Consider the following 20,298-nt stretch of genomic DNA (forward strand, 5'->3'; position numbering starts at 1 on the left):
GGACAGACTTTTTCAGGTGGTTTCCCCAGCAACTGCTATTGACCCGGTGGGGGGCTAAAGGCAAAATGACTATCTCCCAGTGTGCCTTACGTAGGCTGGAGCAGTTCTGTTGGGAAGAAGGAAGGAGAATGAAGCAAGAACGCACTTTTGGTTGCTTCCTCTAGCACTCAACCTCCTCTCAAATATATGGAAGATTGTACTCCCAAGTTCACCCAATAGAAACAAAGGGCCTACAGCAGCATTTTGTAACCTTGGCCCTGTTGACATTTGGGGGTCAGATAAATCCTTGTTTTGTAGGATGGTCCTATACATTGTAAGTTTTATAGCAGCATCTCTGACTTCTACCTACTAGATGCCAGTGGCAACTTCTTCAGTCTTGACAACCCACAATGTCTCTAGACACTGCCAGATGTCTCATGTGGGGGGCAAAAACCGCCCCAGGGTAAGAACCACCTGCCTAAAGCAAGATCTGACTTGGGTGAGAAAAGAAAGTTGGTGAATTCCTTTAAAGGCCCAGAATATTCATTCAGTGGATACTTCAGCACATATTTGATGAATCTCTACTACCTTCCAGGCACTCTTCTGTGTTTCAGGGATGAAATGATGAACAAAGAAAGCCCTGGTCTCCAGGAGCTTACATTCTGGTGAATGTGTACCAAATGTTCCTAACCAGCTGGAACCCTTTCCCTCAACACAGCCTAACAGCAGATACTTCAAGCCAGCTGAGGGCCAAGAAAAGAAAAACCAAGTTCATATTTGAAGACTCTTTCTCAGTTTATGAACCTCAAAAACGGCACTGATTTAAAAATGAAACTTGGCAAGTGATTAGTTCATATGTTTTAGTTTATAATATGTTTTAATCATTTGGGGTGTTTTCAAAACAAATGGTGAGATTAGGGTTTTTTTTTTTCCCTTCTATTTTTGGCCTCTTTCCTTTGGAGAGTCCTTCTCTTGTGTTTAGTTTTGGTGTTCTTAGTATATTTGAAGAATGCTTTTAAGTGTTTGAAATGTGTGCACGTGGATGAAAGGAGATGAGGAAGAAGAAACATAAGACTTTGTGATCCCTGATCAAACAAATACCCTTACCTTAGCCCCAAAGCAGTGTTCAGGCATCACTTCCTCAAGAAAGCCTTGTCACAAAACCCTCGTGGCAAAGTCCCCTACCCATCCCAGGTGTTCTTCTAATGTTCTTCATATATCCTTAGCATAAGCGAAATTAAGAAATGGACTGTGAAATTAGTTGTTCAGGTGTTTCCTTGTAGATTATAAGCTCAGTGTGGCTCAGCATCATGCCTGTTCTCCCCAGAGTTCTATTATCTTCAGCACAGGGGCTGGCACACAGCAAGTGCTTAAGAAATATGTGTTAACTGACCAAGAAACCCAGTTTTTGAGGTGTGCTGTCCACACACTTTTAACCCATGCACTGCCTGTGGATTACCCTACCCCACTATCAGACTTAATTGTCTTGATCATTATTTTGTAGGCCATAACGTAACATGTAAATTCCTAAAATCATGCTTAAATCAGAAAGTCTAGAGAACAGCTTAAGTTCATTAATCTTAGGGATATTTCAGGCTTATTTAGAGATTGCAGGAATGTAAGGGAAAGAACAGGGCATGGTATTTAGGAATATTTTAAAGTATTACTGATGCCCTGAGCATTGTTCAAGAATTACAGGGTTTATAGGATAAGAGTGTATAATTGTCAGTATGGGACACAGAGAGAAATTATGTGATTTATTTATACGTTTTCTTGGTTGATGTCTGTTTCTCCCACTAGATTTTAAGCTCCATGAAGGTGGAGAACTTGTTCTATCCATACTTTATTCTCTGCGCCCAGAATGATATTTGACACATAGTAAGTATTCAGTAAATATTTGTTGAATGAATAAGTATAAGCATCCGTTAAACCAATCCTATGTTGATTGATAGATTAATTGCTTATTACTGCATCAAAAATGCAGGAACACGATCAAGTTCTTATTCATTCATTCAACAAGTGTATTTTGATGCCTTGCATCCTAACATCCTAGAACAGTGTCTAGCACATAGTAGGCACGCAGTATTTGGTAAGTGAATGAGATAATGAGTATTCGCATATACTCAAAGAGTGTTCATTCACTAAGTGAATTCATTTACTAGGGCTGCCATAAAAATGTGCCATAAACTGGAGACTTACAATAAATTTATGTCTTACGGTTCTAGAGGCTAGACACCCAAGATCAAAGTGTCCACAGAATTGGTCCCTTCTGAGGGCTCTAAGTCGAATCTGCCCCATGCTTCTCTCCTAATTTCTTGTGGCAATCTTTGGTGTTTTTTGGCTTATGGCAACATCACCCTGATCTCTCTGCCTTCATCTTTGCATGGTGTTCACCATGTGTTCATGTCTAAGTCCAAACTTCCCCTTTTAGAAGGACCCTAATCACACTAGATTAGGAGCCCACCCCACTCCAATGTTACTTGATCTTAACTTTATTAGTCACATCTACAATGACCCTATTCCCAAATATAGGCATGTTCTGTGGTACTAGGATTAGAACTTCAACATATGAATTTGGAGAGGAGATAGTTCAGCTCAGTAACACTAAAATAACAAATCTTCAAGTAATACCATTTTGATGGTTAATTTCTATTTTGGAAACATAAACTTCTCAAAATAACATCTAGTTTCATGAGTCTATATGGAAATTAATATGATGATATTAATAGCATTTACTATATTACACAAAAACTTGTATGTTTATAATATAGAAAGGGAACATGAAGAAAGTCCAAGAGGCATGAATGTACATAGCACATTGTGTCGAATAATGTGTGACCAACAATGGGTTTTGTGAGGAAGGCTGCTAAAGATTCTGAAGGAAATTGTATATGAATCAAAGGCATTTGGTCTTTATTTTACAGACATCAAGGAACCAGCACAGAATTCAAAACTTATTGAACTATAGAAGTGTATAAAAAAGGTGAATCATATTAAATTATTCATCAAGGGACCTGACTTTAAAAAGAAAGGAATAAAATGATGAGGTTGAAGAATGGACCTTGGGAACTAGCAATTCAGAGGTTTTTAGTGACCTTGGCAGTTTAATTAGAAACAGCTAGGAAACCAGATTTTAATGCGTTGAGGAATAAATTTGGGTTTTAGGAAGCTTGGAGGTGGTACAAAGGAGGGAAAGACCAGGTCCACGGAAGATGGTTTGTTATTTGTTAATTTGTTATGGTTGCTATTATTTGTCTTAAATGAGGACAGCTGAAGCATGTTGACAGGCAGTAAAAAAAAAAAAAAAAAAAAAACAGAAGAAAAGAGTAATTGATATAATAAGATCCTGGAACAGGTCATCAGTACTAGAGAGAAAGGTCTCTGAGATGTGATAGGTAGATTCTTGACAGAGGTGGAGGGAGGAGATGCTATTTGATGACCTCTGTTTCTCTGTGAGAAAAGAGACAAGGTCAGTTGAGAATGAAGAGTAAGAAGATAGAAGGAGTTAATTAGAGTGATAAATGGAAGATGGGGAGTCAAAAAAGAAAAAGACTGGGAACAATAAAAGAACTATAAAGCACTTCTGAAACACCAGCTGGAAACCAGGACTCTGGAGAGGCCCCAAACTATACAGTTTGGGAAGACCAGCATTGTTCAGCAGCCTGGGAGCTGAGGACAACACACATGAGTGGGTTCATGTGGGCTCAAGAACTAGCTAGGTTCACTTGAGAACCAGAGGAGAGGGAATTAATGGAGCTGGTATGTGTTTTAAAGTTAACAGCTTTGGAATCCTGGATGGTAGAGAAGAAACTGGAGGTTAGTAGTCTGGAAGAAAAATGAAGGAAAAAGTGAAAGTTGAAAAGCCTTTGGTAACAAGGTAGAGTACTTGCTTTCTGGAGGCATGTATATACCAATAAGGACGACTGCCCCTACCACACGTGTCTTTGGGTCCGAAAGAAATCACAGAAAGCAGCCTGAACACTTTGGAGGACATATAGTAGGCCCAGAAAAAGCCTGCAGGTTAGGATTTCATTCCCAGCTCTGCCAACAACTTAACTTCGTGTGACTTAAGGACTTTGTCATCATTACCACCGTTGTTGCAGTTTGCAGATCCTTAGGGAAAGAGTGTTACTTGTGTATATAAAAGTATAATAAATGGGACAATGGTGGTAATTGACAAGAGCCAAGTATTTTTACTTTTTGCCTCATATTCCAAAAGCATACTGATGTTTCCCTCAAAGCATGCTTATTTATTTCTCTCATTCTAAGATTCTCTATTTATTCTGTTAGTGAGTCTCCAGAGCTGGCACTGACTTCTTTGGCACTCACTCTCCCTTTCTGTGTCTCTTTCCTTGCTTCCTCCTGCCTTTAGGCGTTGAATGTGGTGGTTTGTCTCAGCAACCTCCCCCCACCCAGTGACCAAATAAAGTATTCTCATAAGCTTTGTGTTGGAATTATTTTCCAAGAAGACAGAGCTAAAAAGTTGGTGCTTGGTTAGAGAATACTTTTAGGGACCTCCCAGATGACCCTGTACAGCTAACCCCTCTGGCCCTGTGCATTCAGATGAACCTGAGTGTCTCTCCATGGTATTCATAAGGAGAGCCCTGTTCCTGTGGGCCCAGTCTCCATATGTCAGACTGGCGAAGTAGCCAACCATGTTATTCACTGTGAGATACCATGTTCTACTTATCCTCTACTTGCTTAAATGACTGTGATGGACATAATATACAGGATTTAGTACTTTCCTAAACCCTGTGAGAATTTTTAGACTCCTTCTCTTGATATTGTCCATGTATAAGTTCAAAACATAATTTGGGGTCAATTCCAATAGACAACTCTAAAGAAGTTCCTTTTTTCCTCGCAAATTTAAATCCTTACAAGATTCCATTTTTCCCCCTACTCATGACTCTATTAAAGCTCTTTCTAGCACTGCTAAAAACCAGCTGGTCTAGAGATTAATATGACCAGACATACAATGAATTTTTTAAATCTCAAAAGTCCCAGTTTCTAGTTCTTGGTCAATCAAATGTAGGTTGTATTTCCTTGTATATGTGATGTAAAGTATATTGTCACAAGTCTTCTCTAATGTCTTTTTTGGTTTCACTGTCCCCTAAAATTGTCCCCACATGCTTCTGTTACAGAGAAGCAAAGGAGAGAACCTGAAGAATGCAGGGGAGAGAGTATGTAGTTATGGAAAGAGAAAGCACACTAGGGAAGAAGGAAAACCAATGAGGAGATGGAATGAGTAGTGATTTCCCTTTTCCCTAGTCCCCTGATGGTGTTTTTATGTTTGGTTTTTGATATTTCTCTCACCAAAGGCCCCAAATGACCTCCTCCTAGCCAGTTGTTCTACAAAAATAACCTTTTTCACTGCCAGCAAGTATTTCCTACCTACCCAACAGGTCAGAATCTCCTGCTCTAGTACCTTAACATCCTCGCCAGCCCCTCAACCTCTTTACCCATAGACTCTGGGGACTGGGACCCACTGCCATTAGTTCCTCCCTCCCCCTATCCTTTGCTGGCATGGAGAGTGTTAATGGCTGGTGTAAATCTGAAAAGAACTCTAACAATAATTTGGTTTTACTTTATTAACATTCAAAAAATAAACAGGTAAACCACAAATTGAATTCATTAATTCTTCCTCTACGATTTGGAAAGATGAAAACTGCGTTTTTAAAGAAGGGATTGATTGGTGTCATGTACGTATTTATTCACTTCTGTTTATGCAAGATAATAAGAGTATTAACATGGAGGTAAAACAATGGTATTTATAATTCCATCACCACTGTTTATAATAGAAAGTATCTGAAAAGAAATGGGGAGAGAACATTTGCTGCTCTGTACATATATTAAATTCTTCCATTTTTGTTTAAAAGGCACATGAGGAAGAAAAAGTTAAGTAAATTGAGGAGGAGTTAGTGTTCTGTATATCATGTTCACTGACACTGACCTAAGATTGCTAAGTTTAGAAAAGACTAAAATATAATGGAGGGATACTTCCTTATAAGGAGCATAGAGACCAAAGACATGTGCTCCATTAAATCCTCTCTGAGATTGAGATTAGTTGAATAAGACTAGGATCCTCTTTTGGGTGCTAAAATGTCCTATCCTGGAGAGTAGTGAGTGCTGTGTCTGGCACGCTTGACTCGTAATTTGCCTATAAATCAAGATATGCTTCCTAGGGGCTGATGAAGCCCCATTAATTGTTCCAAAAAAGAAAAAAAAACGATGTTTCAAATAAGTTTGTTAGGACCCATTTCTAACATTTAAATAGTTCTGGGCAGACTTTTATAATATTTTCTTGGCTGTTTCAGAAAGAAAATGTAATTGGTGGTGGGGAAAGGGTGTCTTACCTAAGTAGGAATTGGCAGATTTGATAATATCGACTATAAACAGGTCATTCACGAGGGCTTAGTGGGTGTCACAGGGCAAATGGAAAGAATGAATGAGGAACAAGAAGAGAGGTTTTTAAGTTTATGCTAACTTACCTAAGTGGGCTTATAACCTGTCAGTGACAATGGAGGCATAACTTTCTAAAGCATACATTAGAGTGAAAGGTCCTTGAGAGCAGGTTTGGAATCCAATTAGCAGAGTGATTAATAATAGACTCTGAAAAAAACATCTGTTAAATTAATGAATTAACATATGCCTCCACCTGGGCAATTCTTTGCAAAGTCTCCTTTATCTAACCAGTTCTCAAGGAAAGTTCAGACACTTTGTTAGGTTCTCCAGTGAGATAGTTGAATTTTAACAAGGGCATAAAGTGACTAATTTTTGTTGATTTATTCATTTTAAGCCCATTCACATTCCTGTTCTTGCTCATCCACCTAGGTAATCACATCCTATTGGTAGTTGGACCAATTTTACGTGAGTTCAGAGAAGTAGTGAGAGATTGGGCTTCATAGGTAATGGTAAGGGCTTCAGAATCCCAAGCATCAGTGAAGCTGAAAAAAATCTGATGGGCAAGTCTTTGAAATCATAACCCAACTATAGGATTACCAGATGTAGCAGTTTCAGCCGAAGGCTGGAGGCACACATGTAAGAGCTTGATTTAGGCTCTATCTTAAATATAAAATTTCTGACCACTGTAAATTAAAAAAAAAAAAAAACTACCTCATTGGACTCTCTTCTTTGCCTATTGAATCAGTTATACCCACCTAACACTCCCAGTTGGCAGTCATACCCATGAAAAGCTTAGGGAGCAATAGTGAATATGTTTTAGAATTTTCATAAGGTCTTTGGTTCCAAAGCATAGTATTTAAGACACTTCAAAGAAGAATTTTAAATATTAGATAGGTTTCCCCTTGTACTGACTGCTGTGCTAAGAATTATGGAATTCTCGGGCATTTACTAGTGTGTGCATAAATCACTTTGCAGAGGAAGAAAGGTTGAAAGTTCACACAAGACGTGCACGCTCTATGGCCAATTCATACCAGAATGAGCCAATTTGGCACACGTGCTTTTGAGAATGAAAGAGAGCTGATAGTTTGCCCAATATGGGACATTCAGGGGAGGTCATTTTCTTGTCCATCTATGTATAAATCTTTAAAATTCTGAAGCCATAGACTAGAATAACTGAAGGAAATAGCCCAGAATTTTTCTTATCATGTAGCAGAGATGACAGACTTAAAATCTGATGGCTCTTTCGATAGCTTCTGAGAGAACTAGAACTTGTCTGGCTCCATTTATCTGACCAAGAAGTATTTCCGTGATTTATCCATGAGGATTTCTAGCAGAACCTTATACTTACTGTCTAAATTAATGACGCTCCTTTCTTTTGCCATGACAAAAACCACTCTATGCTATATACATTATGTTAAAACTTTTTTATTTTAGCATGTGGACATATTCTATAAAAACATTTTCAGTTTCATCACATTGACAAGCTGATTCCATTAAATCACCCACCATCATCATGTTCACTTTTTTTCCTTTTTGAAAAGTTAGAAAACAGTGATCATCTCGCAGTTTTCAAGGCATTCACTTCGGCAAAAATAAATCTAGAAAAACCTGAGCCTATTCCTTGAAGTGAAAAAAAAAAAAAAAAAAAAAAGATGGGTTATATCATTCCGTATCTCATTGGCCCTTCTCTTGAAGCTGTTAAAGACAAGGAAGGAGGCTGGGTCTTTTTTATCTTTCCTGGTAAAATGAGATGTTAAAAAAAAATTCTGGATCTAGATCAAACTTTTCTGCCTCAGTATTTATTATGTATTATTTGTTATTTAAAATAGAGACCTCAGCAAGTCGAATGAATAACATGAAAGGGTTTAATTCAAGCATTTTTGAGCATTTCTGCACCCTCTGATAAAATGTCATTTGGTAATATTTTCGAGTTACACTGCTGTTTTGAATTAGAGCAAATATATCCTAGCTCTCCCATCACTGTGCTTTCCTCACTGAGAAGGGAAAAAAAAAAAATTATCTGATCATGCCACTGCTGGGTCATTTAAAGCATTGAGTGGATGTGTGAAATGAGGGGAAAAAAACCACTCGGTATGGGGTTAATTAGCTCTGTGGCGTTGTGGGTGGGTCACTTCCTCAGGACCAAATCATGCAGGAGGAACCATGCATGTGCCGACTTGTAAAATTAAAAGAAAGCTATGAACCCTCAGACTCTGGGGACCCAAACTGATTGCCTTTGGAGACAAGAAAGGAACCCTTCTGCACGACGAGTCCTTTGGGCTACACTGGTCAGGGACAAACGGACTTCCCTCCAAGGGTCTGGCGTCGACCACTGTCAGGCCCTGAAAATGAAGCTGCCAGTGGAGAGAGGCCTGGCCAATCTGCACTTTTTGACATTTACCTCTGCTGGACTCCTTTTAAAATCCTATCATCTCGCTCGCTTTCTTTATCGGGCCTTCTTTTCTGGGCCTCCTCTTGGAAACAACATACTCTCTTGCTGAAAGTATGAGTGAATCCTTTCTATTTTCCTAATTGTGTCGTGCAGACCGCCACAGGTTCCCGGGCTGCTGGGAGCCCCGAGGGTCCCCGCCAGCCTGTTTACCGACTAGGCCCTTCTCGAAGTCGGAGGTGCAAGAGCAGGCAAGAAACATCCTCCAGGCCTAGATCCTTAATAGGTGAATCTGAGAATTCGGGCCTTTACAGGGAAATGTCACAGGCAGGGATTTCTAGGGAAGGAAGATCTCGTGAAAAAAAGACTCCCAGAGCATATGCTAACCAAGAGACGGAACCGGTGGAGATGAATGTGAGGAAATCACTACCGGAGAATATGCTAGTCAAGTGTCAGCGCAAAACATTCATGTTTTCTTCCGCTTCTGCCTCAGTCACTCTGACATGAGTAGAAACAATTCATGGAGTGTATGGACAGAAAAATCCCAAAATGGGTGTTATAACTTTTGAGAGGAAAAAAAAAAAATATGTGGCGCAGGCACATATATGTATATATCTTTATTTGCATTTAAACTATAAGCGACATCTGCTTCTTGAGTTGGGGAAGCAGTGAAAATGCAAAATTTGAAAAGTCCAAAGCAGAATCCGCCACCGCCACCACCACCACATACAAACATAATTGCCATATTTCCTCTATCGCCTGTGGAAAAACCTGAACCTAGATCTTGTAAAGGCCATTAAGTAAACGCAGATTCCACTGAGAGGAAGGTACTGAATTAAACTCACAGATTTTCGGATGACTGAGAGCAAGTTGGATTTGAGGAGGACAGAGAGCTGACTTAGCGTGTCCCCATAGTGACAGTCCCAGTCACACGTGTTCCTTTTTCTTCAACTGCCTGGTATAATGGGCGTGTGGATGTGGAAATATGGCTGTGGGGATAAGAAGACTTGGAGGGAGACAAGCCATGAGTAAGCCCTATGAATTATTTTGTTGTTGTTGTTGACGTATAATGGACATACCTTATATTAGAATAATATATTGGTTTCAGGCATACAACATCGTGAGTCAATATTTATATATATTCCAAAATGGCCTCACAAGATTGGTTAATGCCTGTCACCATATATAGTTACAGAATTTTTTTATTGTGATGAGAACTTTTATGATTTCCTCTCTTAACAACTTTCAAATACTCAGTACAGTATGATTAACTATAGTCACCATGCTATTATATCCCCATCACTTATTTATTTTATAAATGGAGGATGGTACCTTTTGACTACTTGCACCCATTTTGTCTACCCCCCTACCTCCCACCTCTGGCAACCACCAGTCTGTTCTCTGTACTTATGAGCTTCGCTTTTGTTTTGGTTTTGGTTTTTTGGTTTTTTGAATACCACATATAAATGAGATCATGTGGTATTTGTCTTTTTTCTTCACTTAACATCATGGCCTTAAGTTTTATCCGTGTTGACACAAATGTCATTTTTTGATATAACTGAATAATATTCCATTATGTATATATACCGCATCCTCTTTATTCATTCATCCACTGAGGAACACTCAGGTTGTTTTCATATTCGGGCTGTTAATTTAAAAAAAATACCGCATTGAACAAGGGAATGCATATATATTTTTGATTAGTATGTTCATTTTCTTCGGATAAATACCCAGAGTAGAATTGCTAGGTCATATAATAGTCCTATTTTTAATTTTTTGAAGAAGTTTCATGCTATTTTCCATATGACTACACTTATTTACATTCCCACCAACAGTGCACAATGGTTCCCTTTTTTTCCACATCCATGCCATCACTTATTTCTTATCATTTTGATAAATAACCACTCTAACAGATGTGAGGTGAATTTCATTGTGGTTTTGATTTGCATTTTCTTGATGATTAGTAACATTGAGCATTTTTTCATTGTACGTATTGGCCATCTGCATGTCTTCTTTAGAAAAATGTCTATTTGGGGCACCTGAGTGGCTCAGTCAGTTAAGTGTCTTACTCTTAGTCTTAGCTCAGGTCATGGTCTCAGAGTCATGAGACGGAGCCCCAAGTTGAGCTCTGTGATCAGTGTGAAGTCTGCTTCAGATTCTTTTCCCTCCGCCTCCACCCATCCCCCTGCTCACACACATGCATGTGCTCTCTCTCTCTTGCTCTCTCGCTCTCTCTCTCTTAAATAAATAAAATCTTTTTTTAAAAAGGGGGGAAATGTCTATTCAAATCCCCTGCCCACTTCTTTAATCAGATTTTTTGATATTAAATTGTATTAGTAAAAAATAAATAAATAAATAAATAGTATTAGTTCTTTATATTTTTAGATATTAATCCCTTATCAGATATATAATTAGCAAATATTTTCTCCCATTCAGTAAGCTGTCTTCTCATTTTGTTGATGGTTTTCTTTACTATGCAGAATATTTTTAGTGTGACATAGCCCCACTTGTTTATTTTAGCTTCTGTTGCCTTTATTGCTTTTGGTATCAAATTCAAAAAGTCATTGCCAAGACCAATGTCAAGAAGCTTACCACCTATGTTTTCTTCTAGGAGTTTCTTCTATATTCAGGTCTTTAATCAATTTTGAATTAGTTTTTGTATATGGTATAAGGTAGTGGTCTAGTTTCATTCTTTTATGTATGGCTATCCAGTTTTCCCAACATCATCTACTGAAGCTACTGTCCTTCCCCCCATTGCATATTCTTGGCCTCTTTGTCATAAATTAATTGACCATATATGAGTGAGTTTATTTCTGGGATCTCTGTTTATTTCTGTTCTGTTAATTTATGTGTCTGTTTTAATGCCAATACCATACTGTTTTGATTACTATAGCTTTGTAATAGAGTTTGAAATCAGGGAGCATGAAGAACCAAACTTCCTGCTTTGTCCTTCTTTCTCCAGATTTCTTTGGTTATTTGGGGTCTTCATATTTCCATACAAATTTTAGAATTCTTTGTTCTATTTTTGTGAAAAATGCAATTGTAATTTTGATGAGATTGCATTGAACCTATATATTGCTTTGGGTAGTGTGAACATTTTAACAATATTAATTATTATAACTCACAAACACAGAATATCTTACCATTATTTGTGTTTTCATTTCTTTCCTCAACATCTTATAGTTTTCAGGGTACAGGTCTTTCACTTCCTTGGTTAAATTTATTCCTGAGTGTTTTATTCTTTTTGATGTAACTATAAATGGAATTGTTTCCTTACTTTATCTGATAGTTTGTTGTTAGTGTATAGAAACACACCTGATTTCTATGTATTGATTTTGCATCCTGCAACTTTACTGAATTCATTATTCTAACAGGTTTTTTGTTTGTTTTGTTTTGTTTTGTTTTCTGGTGGAGTCTTTGATCTTTTCTGTATATAGTATCATGTCATCTGCAAATAGTGACAGTTTTACTTCTTCCTCTCCAATACCATTGCCTTTTATTTCTTTTTCTTGACTGATTGCTCTGGCTAGGATTTCCAATACTATGTTGAATAAAAATGGCACAAGTGGGCATCCTTGTTTTGTTCCCAATCCTAGAGGAAAAGCTTTCAGCTGCATCAATTGAGATGGTCATACCATTTTTATCCTTTATTTTGTTTTTTTTTTTTAATTTTTATTTATTTATGATAGTCACACAGAGAGAGGAGAGAGGCTGAGACACAGGCAGAGGGAGAAGCAGGCTCCATGCACCGGGAGCCCGACGTGGGATTCGATCCCAGGTCTCCCGGATCGCCCCCTGGGCCAAAGGCAGGCGCCAAACCGCTGCACCACTCAGGGATCCCCTTTATTTTGTTAATGTGGTGTATCACACTGGTTGATTTGCAGATATCCTTGCATCCCTGAAATAAATCCTACCTGATTGTGGTGTATGTACCTTTTAATGTACTGTTGAATTGGGTTTGCTAATGTTTTGTGGAGGAATTTTGCATCTCTATTCATTGGGGATATTGGCCTGTAATTTTCTTTTCTTGTGGTCTCTTTGTCTTGTTTTGGTATCAGGTTAATGTTGGCCTCAAAATGAGTTTGGAAATGTTCCCTCCTCTTTTCTTTCTATGAGTTTGAGAATAATCAGTATTAATTTTTCTTTGTTACTATCTGGTCCTGGACTTTTATTTGTGGAGAGTTTTTAAAATACTGACTTAATCTCTTTACTAGTAATTAGTCTGTTTGGATTTTCTATTTCTTCATGATTCAGGTTGCATGCTTCCAGAAATCTATCCATTTTTTCTAAGTTGTGCAATTTATTGGCATATAATTGTTCATAGTAGTCACCTAGATGTTTTGTATTTATGTGGTATCAGTTTTAATGTCTCCTCTTTCCTTTCTGATTTTATTTCTTTGAGGCTTCTCTCTTTTTTTCTTGGTGAGTTTAGTTAAAAATTGTCAATTTTGTTTCTCTTTTTGAAGAACCAGCTCTTGGTTTTATTGATTTTTTTTTTGTCTCTATTTCATTTATTTCTGCTTTGTTCTTTGCCTTTTCCTTTCTTTTGCTAGCCTGGGCTCTGTTTGTTCTTTTTCTGGTTCCTTAAAGTGTAAAGTTAGGTCATTTATTTGAGATTTTTCTTGTTTGTTTGAGATTTTTCTTATTTCTTGAGGTAGGCATTTATCACTATGAACTTTTCTCAAAGAACTGCTTTTGCTGCATCCATAATTCTGGTGTAAGTTTTATGAATTCTAACAACTGACATTACCACCCATTGTACCAGAACTTTTCAAAATTCAAGTTCATGGTTAGCTTGATGCCTTTGCTGTTTAGTTCATTCCTGTCACTTGAAACAGTATAAGCAATGGCTACATGCAACAACCATTATCCTAGTTAGGTTGTCAAAGTCAGCTTAATGCTCCTTTTTCTGTAGTGATTCTGAACTATAACAAAAATGTTTCTTTTGAAAGGTCTTAGACTTCTATCCTTCCAAATCCTGATCACAGCATAACCACCCTCAAGCAGTCATTAGTGAAGACTAGGACAGTATCTCACAAGAAGTCAGCTATGAAGAAATTGGCATAGTTTATGTTTTTGATTCATGTTCTTATGACAATAATGTGTTGCAAAATAAAACTATATTTCTTTCTCCCAATCTTTTTTCACCAGATTATTACAAGTTACATTGGGATTGATTTTTTTTCCTAACAAAGGTTGAATAATACTCAAAGGCTTTAATTGCCAAAGTCCATCTTCAGAAATAGCTTTCTTCTATAATGTACTGCCAATTTCTTATGTGTGTGTATTTTGACCTTCCTGATGCCTCTGCTATGGGCTGCCTGTTGATTGGTACATGTTAGTGCTTTGCTTATAAGAGTTGGGCAATAGTTCAGTGATCCAGTCCAAATGTGGGCCATAGATAGAATAGGCTCATCTTCTATTTAAGAAATGTAGCAAACTGCTTTAAATGAAGTTGGTTCAGACAAGGTCATTGGAACTGTTCATCTAACCCTGTGTGCAGTATGTAATGGACACTTCTGCTGAGCTCCAAAGCTGCAAGGTAAATAGACAAGAAAGCCAGTAACTTGCCACCTCTGTGGGAGCTTTCTCTAAGTCTGTTATTAGATTTACATTCTTAATCATATGGGGCCCATTTTGGTCATTTAGAAGGACTTGTTCACTGGTTCTCCTGATGTCTTTGAAGATAGTCCTGGGAATAATAATAGTGAGTTCCTATATTATTTTCTGGTCTTTTCTAACTTTTTTTTTAAATTGGAGATTGATGCATATTCATACCAGGTTTATGAAATATTCAGCTAAATTTCTTAGACATGAAAGAATTAATTGTTAGAATGTTTTACTCTGGCTAATCATTATGTTTAAACTATAGTAGGTTCAAGTACATTTTTCCTCAGTTCTATTTGTGACATATACACTTGGCAAATTAAATTGAGACGTAAGCATTACAGATACTATTTTGAATTTAGTAACTTACAGATTTTTGTATTGCCTAATCCTCTCCAAACTGTAGAATGTATTTTACTCAACTGTGTTGTGATTCTGTATAGTTTTTAGGATCAACATGTTACAGGATTTTGTAGTCATAAAGAGCAAATCACTCTGAGAGAAGGTATTGAATCCATCTCCTGACTGGAGGCAGAGCAGCAATTTTTCCATCCAAAATAGATGAAGATCTTCCTATTTTTAAATAGCCATGTTGATAGAAATTTCATAACTGCTCTTAGCAATCTATTTGATTATTTACCACTTGCATTTAGGATGCTCATCTTTAAGTCTTAACTTAAATTCTTCAGTGGACAGTTTAATATCATTATGCCCGAGGACAAAAATGTCGATCGTTATCTTCTTTATAACAACTCTCATAGTCAGAAAACCATGAAGCTATACCTTAGCTTTTTCTTTCCAAAACAAAATTATCCCACCGTTTTTTTTTAAATATTTATTTTTGTTTTTATAGCTCTTTCTGTATGAGAGTGGCACAGGGGACTATTTTAAAAAGTTCTGTCATATATGATGCCTCTGAGAAAGACACTGAATATTTTAATTTCACTGTGCTGATGTGGAAATAGCCACAGCTTTTTCATTATATGCTGATGGACAGAGCATTTGTGTTCATTTAACCTTGAGGTTGAAACTTGTTCCCAAAAAAGTAACTGACTCATAGCATTGGCTAGACCCAAGAATAAAGAGCATCAGTTTTCCTAATCTTAAAGCTCATCTTGCCCCCACTCCTAAAACGCACTAAAATTAACTTTTCCTTGACCTCTCTCTTGTGCTATTTATTTACTGATTTAACAACTTTTTTCTATCATCTTTGTCTCCTAAAATAGACAGACAGCATTTATTCAACAAATGTTGGAGTGTCATGCTGTGTTTAGGACACTATGCTAGGCTTGGGAGATTCAAGTGTGAACTGTTAGCAAAGGCTCAAAGACAAAGATGTCCTAGGCATGTTCAGGGAGGAGCCAATAGTCTGTCACAGTATATAAGGAAGCAGCGGTGGGGGGAAAAAAGCCAGAAACAAACAAACAAACAAAAAACAAGAGGGGTGGATTGGGGCCAGATTGTGAAAGATCTTGGATTCTCTTAAGCAAATAGTTGATGGTGACAAGGACGAAAGTAACATTTTTTCAATCTATATTGTGGAAGTTCTTTCCAAGTCTTTAAAACACATACTGTGCCCATGCTGTCTTCTTGGTTTAGTATCTAACAGATCATTAGGTATAAGTACCTGCTTAATTTATATCTTTTGGTATAAATTTTATGTCATGATTTTTCCCTTTGAGTTAAAAAAATTGAGGGAACCATTTGAGTAAAGACAGCCTTCTGTTCACACTGATCTGGATGTTTCTTTCTCCTGCTGTGCCCGTATTTATTCCAAAGCCCTCTGTACCACTAACATGTTACTTTCTGTGTTTATACACTGAGGGATCTCAGGATGAGTTTCCCTTGTAATAGACACAACCTTTTTGTGCCAAAAGGCATTCACGGCGGTCTCTGAGCAGCATTATGACCAGGTATTTCTAATTGATTCGACCATGTGATAACATTGCCAGACCTATTTAGCATTCCCTAAGGGATATCACTGTACTATAGTCAAAGGTCCTGGTAGACCAATCTGTCTTAAACCCGTGAAACTACAACTTCAGGAGTTCAAGATACAGAAGGAAAAGTTGTTTGGGTTCAGGTCATAGAGAGCTCTTGACTGTCTTCATAACAGAGTTAGATCTGTTTGAGGAACTGTAAGAAATCATCCTGAATGTATAAAACAAGTTCAGTCCCTGACATTACCTCCTGCCCTGCCCTGCCACCCGCCTCAGCTCTCCAGCATTTGTTTCATTCTTATCTTTCAGGTCCTATACCTGTAAGACTCAGGAAAACTAGGGAGGATTTATATGGGGTGGGGTGGAGTGTCAAGTTCTATCTCAGCAATATTTCAGACCTAGAAACAGGCCTAGACCTAAATGCTAAACTTTAGTTTTTGAGTTATCTCTTTCTGTTGATCATTATTTTATCATCTAAGTTTTTTTAAGGTAGATGTTTTTCAGATTTAACATAGCATATTAAGGAGAGCAAGGCATCATTTTGATTTCCTTATCATCTTTCTCAAGATGGATCCAAAAAAATGGCTGGTCTTGAAAAGCAGACCCTAAGATATGAAAGGCCATTGTGGCATTTATGGTCTTCATAAGACGGACCAAAAGGAATGAAAATATTTCAAGAGACTTGTCTTCAGGAGACCCCAAAATCTAGCTAGTGGGAGATTGCACATGCTCTATACACACATCCGAATAACCCTTCCATCTGACTTTAACTTGTAAACCTTTTGCCAGATAGAAAATAGAGAATTAAAAACCTCCAAATTCAGGGAGCATGAAATGTCATTAAATCTAGCATAAAATTTCTTGAATCTGTCAGATAAAGGAAATCATGTATCCATAGAGAAGATGGAATATCAATTGACAGGAACCTATGAAGCTGGCACTTATTCTGAGAGACATATGAATCTAAAAATCCAATAGTGCCTCAGCCTTTGAAAACACAGAAGCCAGAAAGGTATTAGGGAAATCAATAAGGTAAAAATCTTCATCCTACTATTTGGAATGACTCCCACATAAGAATTAATTAATACAATACTTCTAGAACATTAAAAGGATGTTAAAATGTTATCTCTACCCATAGAAAACAAAGATATAAACCCACATGACTTCTAGAGAGAAGGTTGAAGAAAAAAGATTGGAAAGATTAAAGGCACATGGAAGAGGTCATTTCTGCCCTGTTGTCACACCATTTACCCTCTTCAGATAGAAGGATAAGTGTTGAACTTCAGTTCATCTGAATTCCTCAGCTCTATCATCAATGCTGTGACACATTCTAATTTTCTGATTCATTTGTGATGAATAAGCTCTCTCTTTTCTATTCACAGTGCTAAAAGTAACCAGTTTTTGCGAGTGAGTTATGATTACTTATTTTCCATTTTCGTATTGCACGATTATTTTCCCCTTGCAAAGTTTCTCTCACTCTTTCTCCACCAGTGTGAATCCCGTGTACAAAAAAGCCTTTGGACAGTACTGCTGCCTAGGCTTCAGTCAGTCAAGAGGAATGAAAGACTGACAACCCGATTCCGTTTTTAACCCAGCCAGATACCTCAGCTGGCAAGTGGCTCAGCTTCCGCACCATAAAATGGGTATAATAATAGCTTTCCCTTACCACTGTGAAATATTTAGAATACAAATCAAGCCAAACCTGTCTCCTTCCAAAGGAGAAGCTTAAACTAGCCTACAAAATCCTGAATGAGCCCAGATTTCAAGGGGAAACATAAAATGGGAAATACCTAGATGTAGTATAATTTAGTGGTGAAAAATATGTAGACTTTGGAATGGTACAAACCTATTCAGATCCCAGCAGCTGTGGGATTTGGGGTAAGTTTCCTAATTTCTCAAATCTCCCTTGTTCTATAGTAAATTGGAAGTTAACAGTATTTACTCTTCTAGTCAGGATGAAATGATCTACGGCTAATGCTGCTTTTCGAACTCTTCCACAGAGGTGATCCTCTGGTTACAGAGAGTGATCCAGCACTCAGGGTGCAAGCCATTGCCTGAAGCAGTCTGCCACAGATGAGACTTTTCAGTGAGCTCTCAGGGTTCATCCTACAAATGACACATTCTGCATTCCTCTTCCTCACTACGTTCTTATTTGTTTCATTGAACTAGAAGTTCCACAAGGACAAGAACAGTGGCTGTTTTCTCTTCTCTAATATCCAAGTTATCGGATTAATAAACATATGTACAAATAACAGTTTAAATGACTTAGCCACAGGGACAACTGACCCTCCAAAAAGACAGTCATGTCTTTATTATTTATTCCATGACTTGGTGCGCTCCTGTGACGTTGCTCCACATCCCTGGACATGCCCACATTCAAATTTGAGAAGCATTTACTTAACAGGATGCCTGCAACTGCAGAAGGTGCTGAGTAAATAGTAACTGTTCTCATTTCTCTGCTCACTATTCCTTTACCTCACTGTTCCTAAGCTTCTGTGGACTCGTTTAAAAAGGAATTGTAAAGAACTAAGTAAGTCAGAGTCTGGTAGTCTGGGTGTCCCTAGCCATACACACACACACACCCATGTAGTGCTCTATCTTCTATATCTTTTGTTTTCTTCTGGCTTCAGCTTATAGCAACTTGCTCATCTCCCTAGAGGTGATAGCAGTGGGATTTCACAGGTGTTCTCTCACCTCTCCCCTAGGCCAAGGGTGGCTTTAACTGGACTTCATGGATAACCTTTCTGGAGTCTGGAAGTTTCTTGAAACTTGGTGTTGGTAAGGAGTTTCTTTGGGGAGGGATTTTCATAGGGATCCATATCACCTCAAAATGTTGGAAACCATTGCCCTTGAACATTACATAAACTGAAATCAGAGTAGACTAATCTTTATTAATAATACATTTAATTAATAATACATTTAGTTCCTTAGAGATTGACACTATACAATAATTTCTGTGGAGAAATCACAGGATGCAATTAGACTTCACCATAAACCACCCCCTTACCCCACTCTACTCTTACCTCCCCCACCATGTTTTAGGGTCCTGATTCATTTGGACTTTATAGTTATATATTCTTTGCTAGGTAGCCTAGCATGCTTAATGCAAATGTTTTTCATCGTATGCAAAATTACCATGGATAATTCTTTGCATTTCAGATGAAAACAACTTACAGACATATAAGGTGAATATTACTTAGGCAGAAAGGGCGCATATCAATAAAATAACAATTTGAACAGAACAGGAATAAACCTATGTAGATTAATACATATTCTCAAAATTGCAGATTGTAATTCAATCAAGAAGTAGGGGCCTTTTGACGTTTATGAACATTTATAAATTGTATAAGAACTCTGAGATTAAATTTTTAGCCTTAATATTAAATTTGGAATAGGTATTACTGTTTTTCATTAATATATAAAGACAACAATTATATCCAATAACATCTTCAATTTAATTTGGCTTTAATTTGTCTTAGACTGTGACATACACACTGTGATTTTTCTCTCCATCTTGGATTCCTGTCATTGACAGCCTGTGTGTCACTTGACATCCAGAAAAGATATTTCTTCTTCATTCCAGACCTTGGATGTAATAATCAATCTGGGTACAATTTACATTGATCTCTTTTGATCACATCAAAAGTTTAATTTTGACTGATTAACTTTTATGAATAAATGCTTCTTGAAATTTGAAAAGGAAAGTTATGTGCTTAGATATAAGAATATAAATGCTAAGTATAGTTTTTAAAAAGCATAATGTATTATTGAGAGCTATTGGGCTTATAACATGCAACAGAGAAATAAGTGGGAATATTTCATAAAAAACCATGAATCATATTTTTCTCCTTTTTCCCAAAGGTTGGGGGGAAAGAGCAAGCTCAAAAAAGTTGGAAGAAAAGGAAAAAAGGGAAAAGGAGGGAGGAAGGAAGGAGATTTAAAAAATAGACTGGTGCAACGGTCTAGGATCCTGGTTTATAA

General features: G+C 37.4%; 1 protein-coding gene across 35 annotated transcripts in view; it reads left to right on the forward strand.

The window, feature by feature from the left end:
* ZBTB20 (zinc finger and BTB domain containing 20) overlaps positions 1 to 20,298 on the forward strand; it is a 781,647-nt gene that overhangs the window by 575,198 nt on the left and 186,151 nt on the right. The window lies entirely within an intron of this gene.

This window comes from Canis aureus, chromosome 35, assembly GCF_053574225.1.
Source record: "Canis aureus isolate CA01 chromosome 35, VMU_Caureus_v.1.0, whole genome shotgun sequence".
In the NCBI taxonomy this organism is placed as follows: domain Eukaryota; kingdom Metazoa; phylum Chordata; class Mammalia; order Carnivora; family Canidae; genus Canis; species Canis aureus.